We start from the raw sequence: 15,357 nt of genomic DNA, 5'->3' as shown, positions 1-15,357 counted from the left end.
GTGCTCTTAATCCGGTTATTTCATGTTTTGTACTCAAGAGAGCACCAAAGGTCAAAAGGAGCCAAAAAAGAGCTAAAAAATGACAAAACGGACCAAATCGAGAAGACCACACGGGCAGCTCATACGCCCGTGCCTTTCGAGGGTGTCGACTAAGGTTTACACGACTCACACAGCCATGGCAATTTAACGGATCGAACATGGCCTGGCAACCACGTCACACGGCCGTGGCACACGGGCGTGTCCCTTTTTCAAGGAGTTGTATTTTACAGGTAAAAAGGATACTTAGGGGGCAAGAAAGCTAATCAAAAGCCTATATAAACACCCTAAGATGACCTAGAAAGGGCTCTTTCTCTAGAACTTTTCTAGAACACAGAACCACATGCCGGGAATTACTTGAAGGAAGCCAGACGATCCATCTCAAAAGCCGGAGTTGCTCTAAGACTGAAGATCTCTCTCAGAATTCCTTCAAAGGTTTTAGAGTTTTCTTTATGTTTTGCTATTTTTATACTTTTGAGATGTACTCTTATTTTATTATGAACTAAACCCCTTAGATACCTAAGGGGGATAAAACCTATGATGAATCTTATTATTATTATCTTAACTATATGATAAATACTTGATTTGTTCTTAATTATGTGTTCTTAATGCTTGAGTTAATATTCCGGGTATTAATTCATGATTTGATGTGCTTATGCAGAGGAGGAATAAACCCTACCTAAGAGTAGATTTGGCATAATTAAACGGGGTTGATCAGGTGCCTAGAAATAGGGTTACGAGATTTTTTCGGATTAGGGTGAAACTTGATATGGGAGTCCATAGATCGAGCTAATGCAACCCTAGAGTGTTAATTAGAGAAAAGTCTCGGTTATTCAATCTAGGGGTTAGACGTTATTAGTCTTGAATAGGGATTATAACATAGGTTAAGGAGTCTCACGGATCAAGTTAAGTGAATAAATCGTCCGGTTCAGAGTCAGGTAACAAGTGAAATCTAGGTGGATTCCTCCTTGGTGTCTTTTTTATCAATTTCTTTTCTTCAAGTCTTTTTCCAAACTTTCTCTTTTCTTTGATTAAATTAGTTAATTAGTTTAGATAATTAGTTTAATAAACAAACCCTTTTATTTTTAGGCTAGATAATAAAAAGATAGTTATTACTAGTACTTTTGGTTCCCTTGGGTATGACATCCCGGTCTTTCCATTACTATACTATTGTTCGATAGGTGCGCTGCCTTTTCGTCATGATAATAGTTAGTCTAGGTTTGATCTTCATTACAAAAATTTATTACTTGTTACGAATCATTGTGATCAAGTTTTTGGCGCCGTTGCCGGGGACTTGAAATATTAGGAACACTAAATTTTTATTACTTTAGCCATTTATTTTTCTTGCAATTTAATTTAATTTTATTATTATTATTTATTAATTTACTTTTTCTTTCTCTTGACAGGTTTTTATAGTTTATGACTAGAATAAACCCGTCAGGACCTTTACTTTTTGACGAAGAAATCGATCAAACAGTTCATAGAAACCAAAGAGAAATAAGGCGTAGTTTACAATACATAGAAAACAAACAAGAAAACAATACTCAACCTCCAACCGATGAGATGGCTGAAAACCAAGACCATCAGCTGCCTCCTACAATTGCAGCTAATCAAAATCCTACTCTACGTATTATGTATGACTATGCTAAACACTCTTTACAGGAACTGAATCAAGTATAGTTAGACCTGCTATTGTTGCAAATAATTTTGAATTAAAACCTAACAATATTCAGATGATATAGTAGTTTGCTCAGTTTGATGGTTTGCAGGATGAAGATCCCAACACTCACTTAGCAAATTTCCTGGAATTTTGCGATACATTCAAAATCAATGGCGTTTCTGATGCTGTCATCCGTCTTTGGTTATTTCCCTTCTCACTGAGAAACAAAGCTAAGCAGTGGTTAAACTCGTTACCACGAGGGTCTATCACTACTTGGGAGCAAATGACTGAGAAATTTTTACTAAAATATTTTTCGCCAGCTAAAACGGCTAAATTACACAATAATATCTCTTCTTTTGTGCAGATGGACTTAGAAACACTTTACAATGCATGGGAGAGATACAAGGATCTATTGAGAAGGTGCCCTCACCATGGGTTACCTCTATGGCTGCAAGTTCAAATGTTCTACAATGGTGTGAATCCCTCAACAAGAATAATGATTGATGCAGCTGCTGGCGGAACCATCAACAATAAAACACCGGAAGATGCTTATGAATTTATAGAGGAGATGTCACTGAATTACTATCAGTGGCAAGTTATGACGACAAAACCGACGAAAACAATCGGCGTTTATAACTTCGATTCAGTCACCATGCTCTCTAATCAGGTAGAACTTCTCAATAAGAAGATTGATAGTTTTCTTGGTTCTATGCAGGTACATCCAGTAATGAGGTGTGACTCAAGCGGAGGAGGTGTGCATATAGAATACCAATCCTTCAATCCTACAACTGAAGAAGAACAAGTCAACTATATGGGTAACAATAACTTGTGATCTCAAAATAACCCATACAGTAATACCTATAATGTAGGTTGGAGGAACCACCCAAATTTTTCCTGGGGAGGTCAAGGGAATCAAAAGCCACAAAATCCTCAGGGTTTTCAACAGCCACCTTATCAACAAGAGAAGAAGTAGAACCTTGAAGAGATGCTTTCAAAATTCATCTCGATGTCAGAAACCCGTTTCCAAAATACCGAGACAGCACTTAAGAATCAACAAGCATTCATCCAAAGACTCAAAACTCAGGTAGGCCAGCTATCCAAACTAATCTCCGAGCGACCACAAGGTAGCTTACCAAGTAATACGAAACCTTATCCGAGGGAACACCTCAATGTAATCAGAGCCCAAGATAAGGAAGGATTTCATTGCACCTGAGCCAGAATTACAGCAAGACAATGCGATGAACAAAGGTCGAGAAGAGGTAAACGATGATGATCCTAAACAGGTAAGTACGAATTATGAACCTCATGTGCCATATCCTAAAGCGATGATGAAAGACAGAACAGAAGAACAATTCAGTAAGTTTGTCAAACTCTTAAAAAAATTACATATTAACTTACCATTTATTAAAGTTCTTTCACAAATGTCCAACTCAGCAAAATTCTTAAAGGAACTTCTGGCTAATAAAAGGAAATTAGACGCTACATCGCATGTGGAACACAATGCAGTCTGCTCAGCTATTCTGAAGAATAAGCTACCTAAAAAATTGAAAGATCCAGGGAGTTTTACAATTTCTTGCTTAATTGGTAGTTTATCTGTGAATAATGCTTTAGCTGATCTAGGGGCAAGTGTAAATGTTATGCCATATAAAATGTTTAAACGACTAGGTCTCGGTAAACCCAAATAGACTAGGATGAGCATACAATTGGTTGACAAAATAGTTCAATTTCGTAAGGGTATTATTGAAGATGTTCTCGTTAAAATTGATAAATTTATTTACCCAGTAGACTTTGTCGTCTTAGATATGGATGAGGATAACGAGGTACCTTTAATTTTAGGATGACCCTTTTTAGCAACTACCAGAACCATTATTAATGTAGGCATAGGGGAGTTAACACTTCGTGCAGGTGACGACACAGTAACACTCCAAGCACGAGACTCAGTCAAAACCCCTAAGACTCAGGATAATGCTATAAAACCCGTCGATGATAAAACCAATATTCAAACGGCCTTGTAGGAACCTTCTCAAACCAAGACAACAGAGACAGTGCGCTACTATCATGAAAAGAACAAAGACATCCATGAAGAACGAAGGCTACGGATAGAGAAGCTAAACGAATGGCGAAAACACAAACCGAGAACACATGATAAACCAAAACCACGCCAAAACAAGCCCGATACCTCTCCTAATCAACTTAAGGTAGGCGATAAAGTCTTACTAGATGCCGTTGATCCTCACATTGTCACTACCACACTGAATGAGGAAATCCTCTTACAAGATTCCAAGATATTTTCCATTGATGCGGTGGAGGTGAGTCATCCCAAGTTCGGCACTTTTAAGGTAAACAACACCCGATTAAAACCTTGTTTTAAGATTGATAGCAGGAACGAGGTGTATGAACTCCTCAACCCACCATGATAAATCAACGGAGAGGTAAGTCGAGCTTAGACTATAAATAAGCGCTTCTCAGGAGGCAACCCGAGCACTAACATATTTTGATTTCTTTATTTTTAATTAATTTCTAACACTTCAAATCATTAACTTTATCTTTGAATTGCAAAGTCTTTCAGCACACACGACCAAGCACACGGGCATGCCTGAAGCCGTGGCCAAACAGGAGAAGAGACATGGCCGTGAGAGACGGCCGTGTTGAAGTAGGACATGATTTCCCCAAAACACGGGGTGCGATAAATCCCCACGGCCGTGCTACATGGCCGTGGGTGAACTTGATAGGAATAACACGTGCATCGGATAGAAAACCATGGGCATGCCAAAGACAAGGCTCGATTTTGTTTCTTTGACACGGGCGTACGACACGTCCGTGCCATTCAGCCGTGTACAACAATACAGGGGCGTGGTACCATAACACAAGGGCGTAGGAGAAGCGAATAGTGCTAGGCACGGCAGTGCGACATGGCCGTGTGCCACACACGCCCAAGACACATGGGCGTGTGATAGCAGCCAGGCACGACCACATTTGAAAAAATTTGAAAAACACAGGCTACCCTGACAACACACAGGCGTGGCCCTAGGCTGTGTGGCCCTTCCCTATATAAACAAACCACTGTTCATCTTCTTCCTCCTTTCAAAACCCTAGCCGAAATCCACCCTCCCCCAACCTCTATTCTCTATTTCGGCCACCATTCCCTAGATTCTCACTTCCCCAACCCTCAAACCACCCTCAAAGTCACTCCACTTGCATTAATCCCTATTTTCCCCTCCCTATACCCTCTATTTTCCCACCACACGTTTTCCTCTCCACGTCACACGCCTGTGCTCACCATCACACGATCGTGCACCGCCTTACAATAGCCCTTGGTTCACTTTCTTAACCTTGTCTTTCCAATTTGTGTTGTTACATTAGTATTTTTCATGCTTTACATATATATTGTTACTATTACAAATATGTTTTAGACAAGTTAAGAATTTGCTTTAGAATTTTCTATATTTGACTTATTTAAAACACTAAATAGCATATACTAGTTTTAGGCCAATTGCTTAACTATTGATGTATCTTGGATTCTATCAATGCTCATGTATTTTCAGGTATATTATGTTATCATCAAGGGGCAAGAAGGCCGCGGTCCCATCCTCAAAGAGATGTAGGGGACCAGGTTCTTCATCGGTACGAGCTACAGCCGAAGTTTGGCACCCGTTCCTTGAATTTCCACAAGCTTCGCAGGAGGAGCTATTTCAAATACTAGGCGCATGACCCATCACCACAGGTCGTTGCATTGACTGGGCTACCGTATAGCAAGTCCAGCTCGCTGATGCCATCCATACCCTCTTGTCTACAGACCCATGGGAACGGTTCTTCGCTATTATCGGGCCCACTTATTTAGAGCTAACCTTAGAATTATGCTCTACTTTTCATTTATAGGTGGTGATGACGAACAATGAGGACCTAGGCACCATTCACTTCTAATTAGGCGGTATAGTTCATGTGATGAGTGTCCCAGAGTTTGGAGTTGCTCTGAGACTTTACACTGATGAGTTTATGGAGGAGGAGGACATGAATGCACTCCTACGCAATATCCACATCTCCTCGTCCTTGTGTTGGAAGGCTTTGGCACCACTCTTTTCCACCTACGACCCCAGCCACTCGGAGGCCTCAGCTCTCCCCCTTTCCCTCCGCTATCTCTATGCCATATTGGCTCGTATATTGACAGGGAGGAGAGAGAGCACCGGTGTCGTCAACACCCACGACGCCTAATATTTATGGTGCATGGCGAACTCACATGTGACTGATTTGGCATACTTCATTGCTTTCGCCATTCGCCATCAGACCGAGCGGCATCGGAAGGGAGTGATCTCCATCGTCCCCTACGTGACGCGCCTTGCTAAACACTTCGACCTCCTCGACACCGTGGCCCAGTCTTCCGCGCTTACACTGATCAGTCAGATGTCCCCACAGGGCATCACGACTATGTTACACATGAGGATGATCGAACGCCGACGTGGGACCGATCCTCCTCAGTACCAACTCTCTCATGCCATTGATGAGGAGGATCTTAAGGACATCCCTGATGATATTCTCCCACAGCATGAGAAGCCTTCCACCGCGCCACCTAGGGAACGACCAGTTCATGCGGCTGCTTCATTGGCGCACCTTTCCGACTGACTCGCTCACTTCGAGCAATATTGCACTACACAGTTCGAGATGATTCACAAGCGAGATTAGCGACGGGACCGACAGATGGATGACATGCAGGCCATGATGCAGTAGTTGTGCCAGCACTTCCACATCGACACTTCAGCACCACCACCTGAGGATCCCACCAACGAGGATCATTGAATCCTCTTATTTTTTTTATTTTTATTTTTATGTTTATGTTTATTTTTCGTTATAAAGACATATCTATATTAGTAAATTTTATTTTTTCCCATTTTCTGGTCTTTCTAACAAGTAATTCCACTACGCTCTCTTCCACACCAACTCTTAATAAGCTCTTCATGATTCTACAAACTTCCAAGCAAAGCTGCTAGGAATATTTTACGAAATGAGGAAACAAATAGGGAACAATACCTAACGAGTGCCATGTTAAACGACCCAATTTCTTCATCTAGCCAAGAATAGTAGCCGCTACGATTTTCCCCAAACACTCCATCCTCAGAATCAAGCTCTGCATCCTTCTAACAATGAGTTTCACCTCTTTCCCTCTTATGATTTTCTTTATGTTGAATAGTCTATCTTTGTACATTGAGGGCAATGTACATCTTAAGTATGGGGGTAAACATGAAACCTAACTTTTTGCATTATTTTCAAATCCCTGAATTTGGTCTTGTGTTTAAGTGATGTTCTCATAATTCTGATCGAATGAATCTTGATTGATCTATAATTATTATTGATATGTCATGAATTAGACCAAGGGAATTATGCATGATTATTTGATTATAGGACATTAGAGAATCAAGCATGATAAGTTGATAATTTGAGAACTAAAACTTTTAGGCTATTTTCCTGAATTGAGGTATTATCTTGAAATCTTAAGTATATAGGAATGACATAAAAAATCTAAATTTTTGGTGAGATTTTTGATCCTTTTGAGCATATAGCTTTCTTTCTTGCTCACTTCTTTTGTGGTTTGAGTGTGTCAACATTGAACTGTTATTCTAGAACTTGCTTCGATTATACATGTCAAGATCACACATATGATCTGATATACTGAGATGATAAAGGCACTTAGGATTTAACCCACTTATTCCATAAAAAGCCTTCCCACATAATTAAACCCTTAGTGAACCCCCTGTTGGGCCTACTAACCCTTTTTCATTGATTAACCCTCTAACTTAATTTAACCCTTTTTATCGAGATTGAATTTAATATCGTTACCTCACTATGTTCACCATTTTTTGTTACTGAATCATGAAGTATAATTTCTGTATTGTATTAACTTGATTTTTTCTTTAAAAAAAATGTGTGTGTAATTCTCAGCAAGCTAAAGTTGTCATGAACTCATGTAAAATAGTTCTAGCTATTTGTTTGTGATTCAGTGATTAAGTTTTTGATAGTGGGGTAACATATTGAAATTATCTCGATTCTAACCCCTGTTCTTCAACCTGTATCCATACCTGTAACCTAAACCCCATTACAACCATGGAAAGACCTTTGGATTAGTGTATCATATCATTTACAAGTGGTAGAGATTTGATTTTCATGCAAGCCTATGGTTAATCTTGACCCTTAAACACTTTGGGTGATTTGAGTGAATCTTTAGTGAGGATGTCATCTCTTGTGTATTTAGGACTAAAGTTAATTATTTAAAGGAAGGAGCTTACCTATAATTTTATTATCGAGATATCCGATTTAGATTGTTTGAGGCTCTTAATGCCCCTATAGTTAAATTCTCAATGTATAAATTTCCGTGGAATAGTTTGTAACATTATCAATAATGATTATATGATTGAAAAGAATGAATTCTAGCAGCAAGTGAGAATTTTGCTTGAGGACAAGCAAATGCTTAAGTGTGGGGGTATTTGATAAACGCCAAATTATATATGTTTTTACCCCAAATACTTAGCATATTTATGGATGTTTACTATTATATTTATGGATTTTGGTGCTCTTAATCCGGTTATTTCATGTTTTGTACTCAGCAGAGCACCAAGGGTCAAAAGGAGCCACAAACGAGCTAAAAATGGACAAAACAGACCAAATCGATAAGACCACATGGCCTAAGCCTTGCCACACGGGCAGCTCACACGCCCGTGCCTTTCAAGGGTGTCGACCAAGGTTTACACGACTCATACGGCCTAGCCATTGAGCCTACACGGTCATGGCAATTTAACGGATCGAACATGGCCTGGCAACCACGTCAGACGACCGTGGCACACAGGCGTGTCCCTTTTTCAAGGAGTTGTATTTTACACTGAAAAAGGATACTTAGAGGGGATAAAACCCCTTAGATACCTAAGGGGGATAAAACCTATGATGGATCTTGTTTTTATTATCTGAACTGTATGATAAATACTTAATTTGTTCTTAATTATGTGTTCTTAATGCTTGAGTTAATATTATGGGTATTAATTCATGATTTGATGTGCTTATGTAGAAGAGGAATAGACCCTGCCTAAGAGTAGATTTGGCATAATTAAGCGGAGTTGATCGGGCGCCTAAAAATAGGGTTACGAGATTTTGCCGGATTACGGTGAAACCTAATATGGGAGTCCAATAGATCGAGCTAATGCAACCCTAGAGTGTTAATTAGAGAAAAGTTTCGATTATTCAATCTAGGGGTTAGATGTTATTAGTCTTGAATAGGGATGATAACATAGGTTAGGGAGTCTCACGGATCAAGTCAAGTGAATAAATCGTCCAGTTCAGAGTCAGGTAACAAGTAAAATCTAGGTGGATTCCTCCTTGGGTGTCGTCTTTATCAATTGCTTTTCTTCAAGTCTTTTTCCAAACTTTCTTTTTGCTTTGATTAAATTAGATAATTAGTTTAGATAATTAGTTTAATAAACAAACCCTTTTATTCTTAGGCTAGATAATAAAAAGATAGTTATTACTAGTACTTTTGGTTCCTTGGGTACGACATCCCGGTCTTGCCATTACTATACTATTGTTCGACAGGTGCGCTTGCCTTTTCGTCATGATAATAGTTAGTTTAGGTTTGATCTTTATTATAAAAATTTATTACTTGTTACGAATCATTGCGATCACAACACTTCGATGGGGAGTAGTGGATGTGGAAATGGAGGGTGTCGAGCTCGTTATCTTCCATGAATTCCTCCGTGTAAAGGCCCAATGCGACACCGAACTCAGGCACACTCAACTGGTAGACTAGACTACCGAGACAGAACTGGACCGTTCCAGGATCATCGAAATTGGTCATGACGTCTTGAACATGGAAGGTCGAGCAAAGCTCAAGTGTGAGCTCAAGGTATGTCGGCTTGATAATTGCAAAGAAAAGTTCCAATGGATCGGTTGACAGGAGCGCTCTGATCACGTCAGTCAGTTGGACTTGTTCAAGTGCGGCCCAGTTAATACAGCGTCCCACACCTAGAGGTCGGGTTTGTAATATTTGAAATAGCTCTTCTTGGTGTCCTAGGGGGAACTGGAGAAAAGGGTACCTAATATCCATGGTAGGACTCGAGGATGATGCTGCTCCTTTTCTCTTCTTCGATGCAAGGAGAATGGTTTTCTTCCCATGTGAAGATGACATGGTATGTCTGCAGTGAAAAAAAAGAAAAAAAATCGAAGTTCAACCAATATACCCTAAGAATAGCATGGAAAAACAAAACTAAATAGGAATATTTCATGAGACTCACGTACTGGATGAAGAAAAAAAAACTAAAAAAAACTAAAGTAAATATATCAAGTTATTAAAATAGGATTATGAGAATAATGCTATGGGAATATCTAATGCATGAATGCATGTGGGTAAGCATAAAATCCATAGAAACAAGAAAAATGGATGAATGTAATATGAAAAATGGAAAAATTCTTTAATAACAAGCATGAGTATTTCTATTATTCTACTATGAATATTCACTTAAAATAGTCAAATGGATTAGAGAAATCATGAAATAAGTAAAATATTTAAAGAAAATAGAGAGAAAAGAGTAAACAAATACAAAAGGAAGAAGCTTGGGTCGTCGGGAATAGTGTTGTAAGCAGTGCACGGGTGTGGCAGGTAGGGCGTGTGAAGTTGCAGCGGCTAGGGTTAGGAATTTTTGGGGAGAGGATGATGAATAATAAGGGGTTTATATATATTTTGGGGCACACGGCCGTTTTATTTTTTCCCGTGTGTTTCGCGATTTTTAAATTTGAATGTGTTTGACATTCGGCCCACGCCCGTGTTCTTTGGGGGTGTTGGTGCACATGACCGCATGTCTTTCTTCATTCGCTTCTCCCACGCCCGTGTATATAGGTCCTTGTCCGTGTTAGTTTGACAGTGTCGACCACGGGTGAATGGCACGGGCGTGTCGCACGCCCGTGTTAAATTCTCAGTTTCAACCACGGTTTCAAAGCACGGGCGCGTCTCTCACTCGTGTTGTTTTGACAGTTTCGCCCATGGCCACGGCGATAACTTATCGCATCCCGTGTTGGGGAAAAATTTTGCCCTATTTTTACACGACCGTATAGCACGGCTGTGTCTCCTCCTGTGGTGTGAGCATGGCCTAAGGCACGCCCGTGTGCTTGGCCATGTAGATGGGAAAACCCTGTGTTCCAAGACTTAGTAGTACGTTATATGTGAAAAACTAGAATTTAAAGAAATAAATACTGTTAGTGCTTGGGTTGCCTCCTGAGAAGCGCTTATTTATAGTTTGAGCTCGACTTACCTCTTTGGTGTGTGATCATGGTGGCTCGAGGAGTTTACACTCCTCATCCCTGCTATCAACTTTATCAATATAAGGTTTAAGACGAGTATTGTTTACCTTAAAAGTGCCAAATTAAGGATGAATTACCTCGATGTACCATATGGGAAAATACTGAGTATCGTGAGAGGAATTTCTTCATTAGGTTCAGAAGTGGCAATGTGAGGATCTGCTGCATCTAGTAGTACTTTGTCTCCAAGCTTAAGTTGATTTAGTGAGGTATTGAGCTCATCCTGGCTCGGTTTCAGTTTATGAGGTGTTCTCGATTTCTGTGTCCGCCATTCATCTAGCTTCTCGATTTGTAGCCTTCGTTTTCCATAGATAGGTCCTTTGATGTTGCTTGAACATGGCTCATATATGTTCTTCGAACTTGTTTCCTGTAAGGTAGGTTGCACCCCATGGTCAATTTTAATAGTATGATTTATACAACCACCTTCAATTTTCGATGTGTTATTCGAATTACGAGCTTGAAGGGTGATTGTTTCATCTCCCACATGAAGTGTGAATTCACCTGTGCCAACATCAATTATTGTTCTAGCAGTTGCTAAAAAGGGCCTCCCTAAAATTAAAGGAACGTTACTATCTCTTCTATGTCTAGAACAATGAAATCAACTGGGAATATAAATTTGTCAATTTTAACGAGTACGTCTTCAATCAACTGGGAAATCTGATTGTTTTATCATCTAATTGAATACTCATCCTAGTTTGTTTGGGTTTCCCAAGACCTAGTTGCTTAAACATTTTGTAAGGCATGACATTGATACTAGCCCCTAAATCAACCAACGCATTATTAACATCTAAGCTACCAATTAAACAAGGAATCATAAAACTCCCTGGATCTTTTAATTTGTTGGGCAGCTTATTCTGTAGAATGGCTGAGCAAACTGCGTTTAGCTCACATGCTATGCTTCATCTAACTTCCTTTTATTTGTTAAAAGTTCTTTTAAGAATTTGATTGTGTTTGGCATCTGTGAAAGAGCTTCAATAAACGGTAAGTTAATATGTAATTTCTTTAAAAGTTTAAGGAATTTACCAAATTGTTCGTCTGAGTGGTCTTTCCTTGTCACATAAGGGTATGGTACGCGACGTTTATATTCTGTACTTACCGGTTTTTGCTCATTGTGGCTTACCTCACCTTTATCTTTACTTACCACAGTTTCTTGCCTCGGTTCTGGTTCAGGTGTAACTAACCCTTCCTCATCTTGAATGGTAATTTCATTCATTTGCTCCATTGGGTTAGATTCAGTGTTACTTGGTAGACTACCTTGTGGTCATTCAGATATCAATTTAGTGAGATGACCTATCTAAGTTTCAAGCCCTTGGATCAATGCTTGTTGATTTTTAAATGCTGTCTCGATATTCTGAAAATGAGTTTAAAACCACCGAGATGAATTTTGTTAGCATCTCTTCAAGGTTCGATTTTTTCTCTTGTTGGTAGGGTGGTTGTTGGAAGCCTGGAGGTGGTGGTGGTCTCTGATTCTCTTGGCCTCCCCATGAAAAATTTGGGTGATTCCTCCATCCTACATTGTAAGTATTGCTATACGAATTATTTTGAGATCGAGGATTATTACCCATGTAATTTAACTGAGCGTTCTCTATATTGTGGCCATAGGGTGGGTATTCTGGATTGCTCGATCCACCTCCACTTGCTTCGCATTGCATTACTGGATGAACCTGTGAAGAACTAAGAAACCATCAATTTTTTTATTCAAGAGTTCTACCTGATTAGAGAGCATGGTGACCGAATCGACGTTATAAACACCGGCTGGTTTTGTTGGCTTTGTCCTCATGACTTGCCACTGATAATTATTCAGTGACATCTCTTCTATAAATTCATAAGCATCTTCAGGTGTCTTATTATTGATAGTCCCCCAGCGCCTGTGTCAACCATTTGTCTAGTCGAGGGATTCAGGCCATTGTGAAACGTTTTGAACCTGTAGCCAGAGTGGTAACCCATGGTGAGGGCATCTTCTCAAGAGGTCCTTGTATCTCTCTCATGCATCGTAGAGTGTTTCTAAATCCATCTGCACAAAAGAAGAGATATCATTACGTAATTTGGCGATTTTAGTTGGCGGAAAATATTTTAATAAAAACTTTCCGGTCATTTGTTCCCAGGTAGTGTTGACCCTCGTGGTGACGAGTTCTGTAACACCCCTAACTCGTGGCCGACGCCGGTGTCGGACACGAGGGGTTAACGGCCAAACCCTCTCAAGATACCAACCAATTTGACATTACCAGTCAGGCTGGAAAACTGCGTCCCCGTCGCCTTAAAAATCATATCTCGAGTTTCAAAACTCGGAAACTGGTTTCGTAAATTTTCCCTGAATTTAGACTCATATACCCATCCATGGATTTATTTCTAGAATTTTTGGTCGGGCCAATTGGTACAGTTTATTAGTTAAAGTCACCCATGTTACAGGGATCGACTGCTCTGACCTTTGCGCGTTACAACTTGAATATCTCTCTGTACAGGGCTTTAATACTGGTGCTGTTTGTTTCTAATGAAACTAGACTCAAAATGGAATCCGTACATATAAGGAATGACTCCTAATTCTTTCTGGATAATTTATGGTAAATTTTCAAAGTCGCGTCAGGGGACCCAGAAACCGTTCTGGCCCTGTCTCACGAGAACTTTAATATTTCTCAGTATACTGCTCATATGGTCGTTTCGTTTCATCCATATGAAAATAGATTCATCAAGGTTCAATTTCATAATTTACCCACTATTTAATTCTACTTCTACTATTTTTAGTGATTTTTCAATCTCATCTCACTGCTGCTGTCCGCGACAGTTACTGCAGTAGACTATGCCAATTTCATGAATCTTTCCTTGGCCTTAATCATCCATCATACATGACACAAATTGTGGCCACCTTATCAAAATTAGAGTTTCTAAGACTCGTGGCTATAGGTTCTAGCATCCCACTCGACGACCACATAGGCCATTTTCACAGGGCTTAAAGTTTACAACCCACAATTCGACAAAATATAATAGCCTATACATGCCAAATGTTCTTCAACAACGAAAACAATACCACAAGATTTCAGCCGGTGTGATGACTTCAACGACGGTCCCGATCACGCAAGCAATACGAATCCGAGAGACCTAAAATGGGTGACAAGAAAAAACACCGAGTGAGTTTACAACTCAGTAAGTCATAAGCATTCATCAATCCACTAATAAAGTCACTACAACATGTACAAAAACGAGGCTAGGTACTCATCCATATCGAATCTATACCATAATACCTCGGACCTTTCGGTCCAATCTCGCACCAAGTCATACATCCACATTTCATATTCTACACAACAAGATAATCAAGCATTTTTACACATTAACTCATTTTCCAGCACAACCATACAATTTCAATCATCACATAGATTTAAGGCTTACCAATTCAACCCCAAGCATGGACGTATTTTCTATTCATCATGAGCTCGAGGTACTTACCCGATCCGCTGTCCGGATTAACTCGATAATGTCGCACACTCAGTGCCAATTGTAATACAAGAGCATATAGTGAATCCGCACACTTAGTGCTATATATTTTCAGCTCGCACACTTAGTGCTATATAATTTTCAGCTCGCACACTTAGTGCTATATAATCAAACTCGCACACTTAGTGCTGTACAATTTTAAACCCGCACACTTAGTGCCAATCTTGTCACCGTGTCCATTTATACCCGCACACTTAGTGCCGAGACCAATACCTTATGCATTTTGCTGCCTTTATACATTCAACAATGGCATCATTCCATACACATACATTCCCATTTACACATCAATTCATTTAAACACAATTGTGTATATATTATGGTCATTTACATCAACACCAAATATATGCTTAATGACTTACCTTATATTGGATGAAACGATTTCCAATCGACTACTCGATTATCTTTCCTTTGCCTTTGCTTGATTCTCCACCTCTAGCTTCTTGAGCTAAATTTAACAAATAAATTGGTTTTATCATTTGAGCATCGGAAGAGGAATTCAAGATGCCTAGCCAATATATAAATATCTACTCATTAGGCATCAAAGTCGCATATGTACAAAATCATGAATCGAACTCAACACCTTAGTTAGTATTCCTCTTAGCGAATTTTCTAAGCCAAGAATAGGCATCAATATGCTTGCCTCTAACCGAATGCATGCACACCAATTTCCCCTCATGTGGCGAATATGCATGTCCATGTTGAGGCCGATTATGCACTTAATACCACACAAAAACAGCATGCATTTTACTAACTAACGATTACATATTGTAGCTCAATACACATCTCTCATGTACTACATAACCGAAAACATCATCCCAAGCAAATATATACCTTGAAATAGT

General features: G+C 39.6%; 1 long non-coding RNA gene and 2 other non-coding genes across 3 annotated transcripts; 1 reads left to right on the top strand and 2 right to left on the bottom strand.

The window, feature by feature from the left end:
- Window positions 1-2,028: 2,028 nt before the first annotated feature.
- Window positions 2,029-2,134, bottom strand: LOC128291919 (small nucleolar RNA R71). The gene has a single exon (XR_008281903.1). It is a non-coding gene; the product is annotated as a small nucleolar RNA R71 (small nucleolar RNA).
- A 10,832-nt stretch (window positions 2,135-12,966) lies between these two features.
- Window positions 12,967-13,073, top strand: LOC128292281 (small nucleolar RNA R71). Its single transcript, XR_008282266.1, has one exon. It is a non-coding gene; the product is annotated as a small nucleolar RNA R71 (small nucleolar RNA).
- Window positions 13,074-13,830: 757 nt separating this feature from the next.
- LOC128291497 (uncharacterized) lies at window positions 13,831-14,955 on the bottom strand. The gene is made up of 2 exons (XR_008281301.1): window positions 14,875-14,955; window positions 13,831-14,122 (listed from the first exon to the last, which is right to left on the bottom strand). It is a non-coding gene; the product is annotated as an uncharacterized LOC128291497 (long non-coding RNA).
- Window positions 14,956-15,357: the final 402 nt, after the last annotated feature.

The sequence above is a fragment of the Gossypium arboreum genome, chromosome 4 (assembly GCF_025698485.1).
Source record: "Gossypium arboreum isolate Shixiya-1 chromosome 4, ASM2569848v2, whole genome shotgun sequence".
NCBI lineage: Eukaryota > Viridiplantae > Streptophyta > Magnoliopsida > Malvales > Malvaceae > Gossypium > Gossypium arboreum.
Note: the sequence above shows the minus strand (reverse complement) of the source record. Positions and strands in the feature narration are given on the sequence as shown.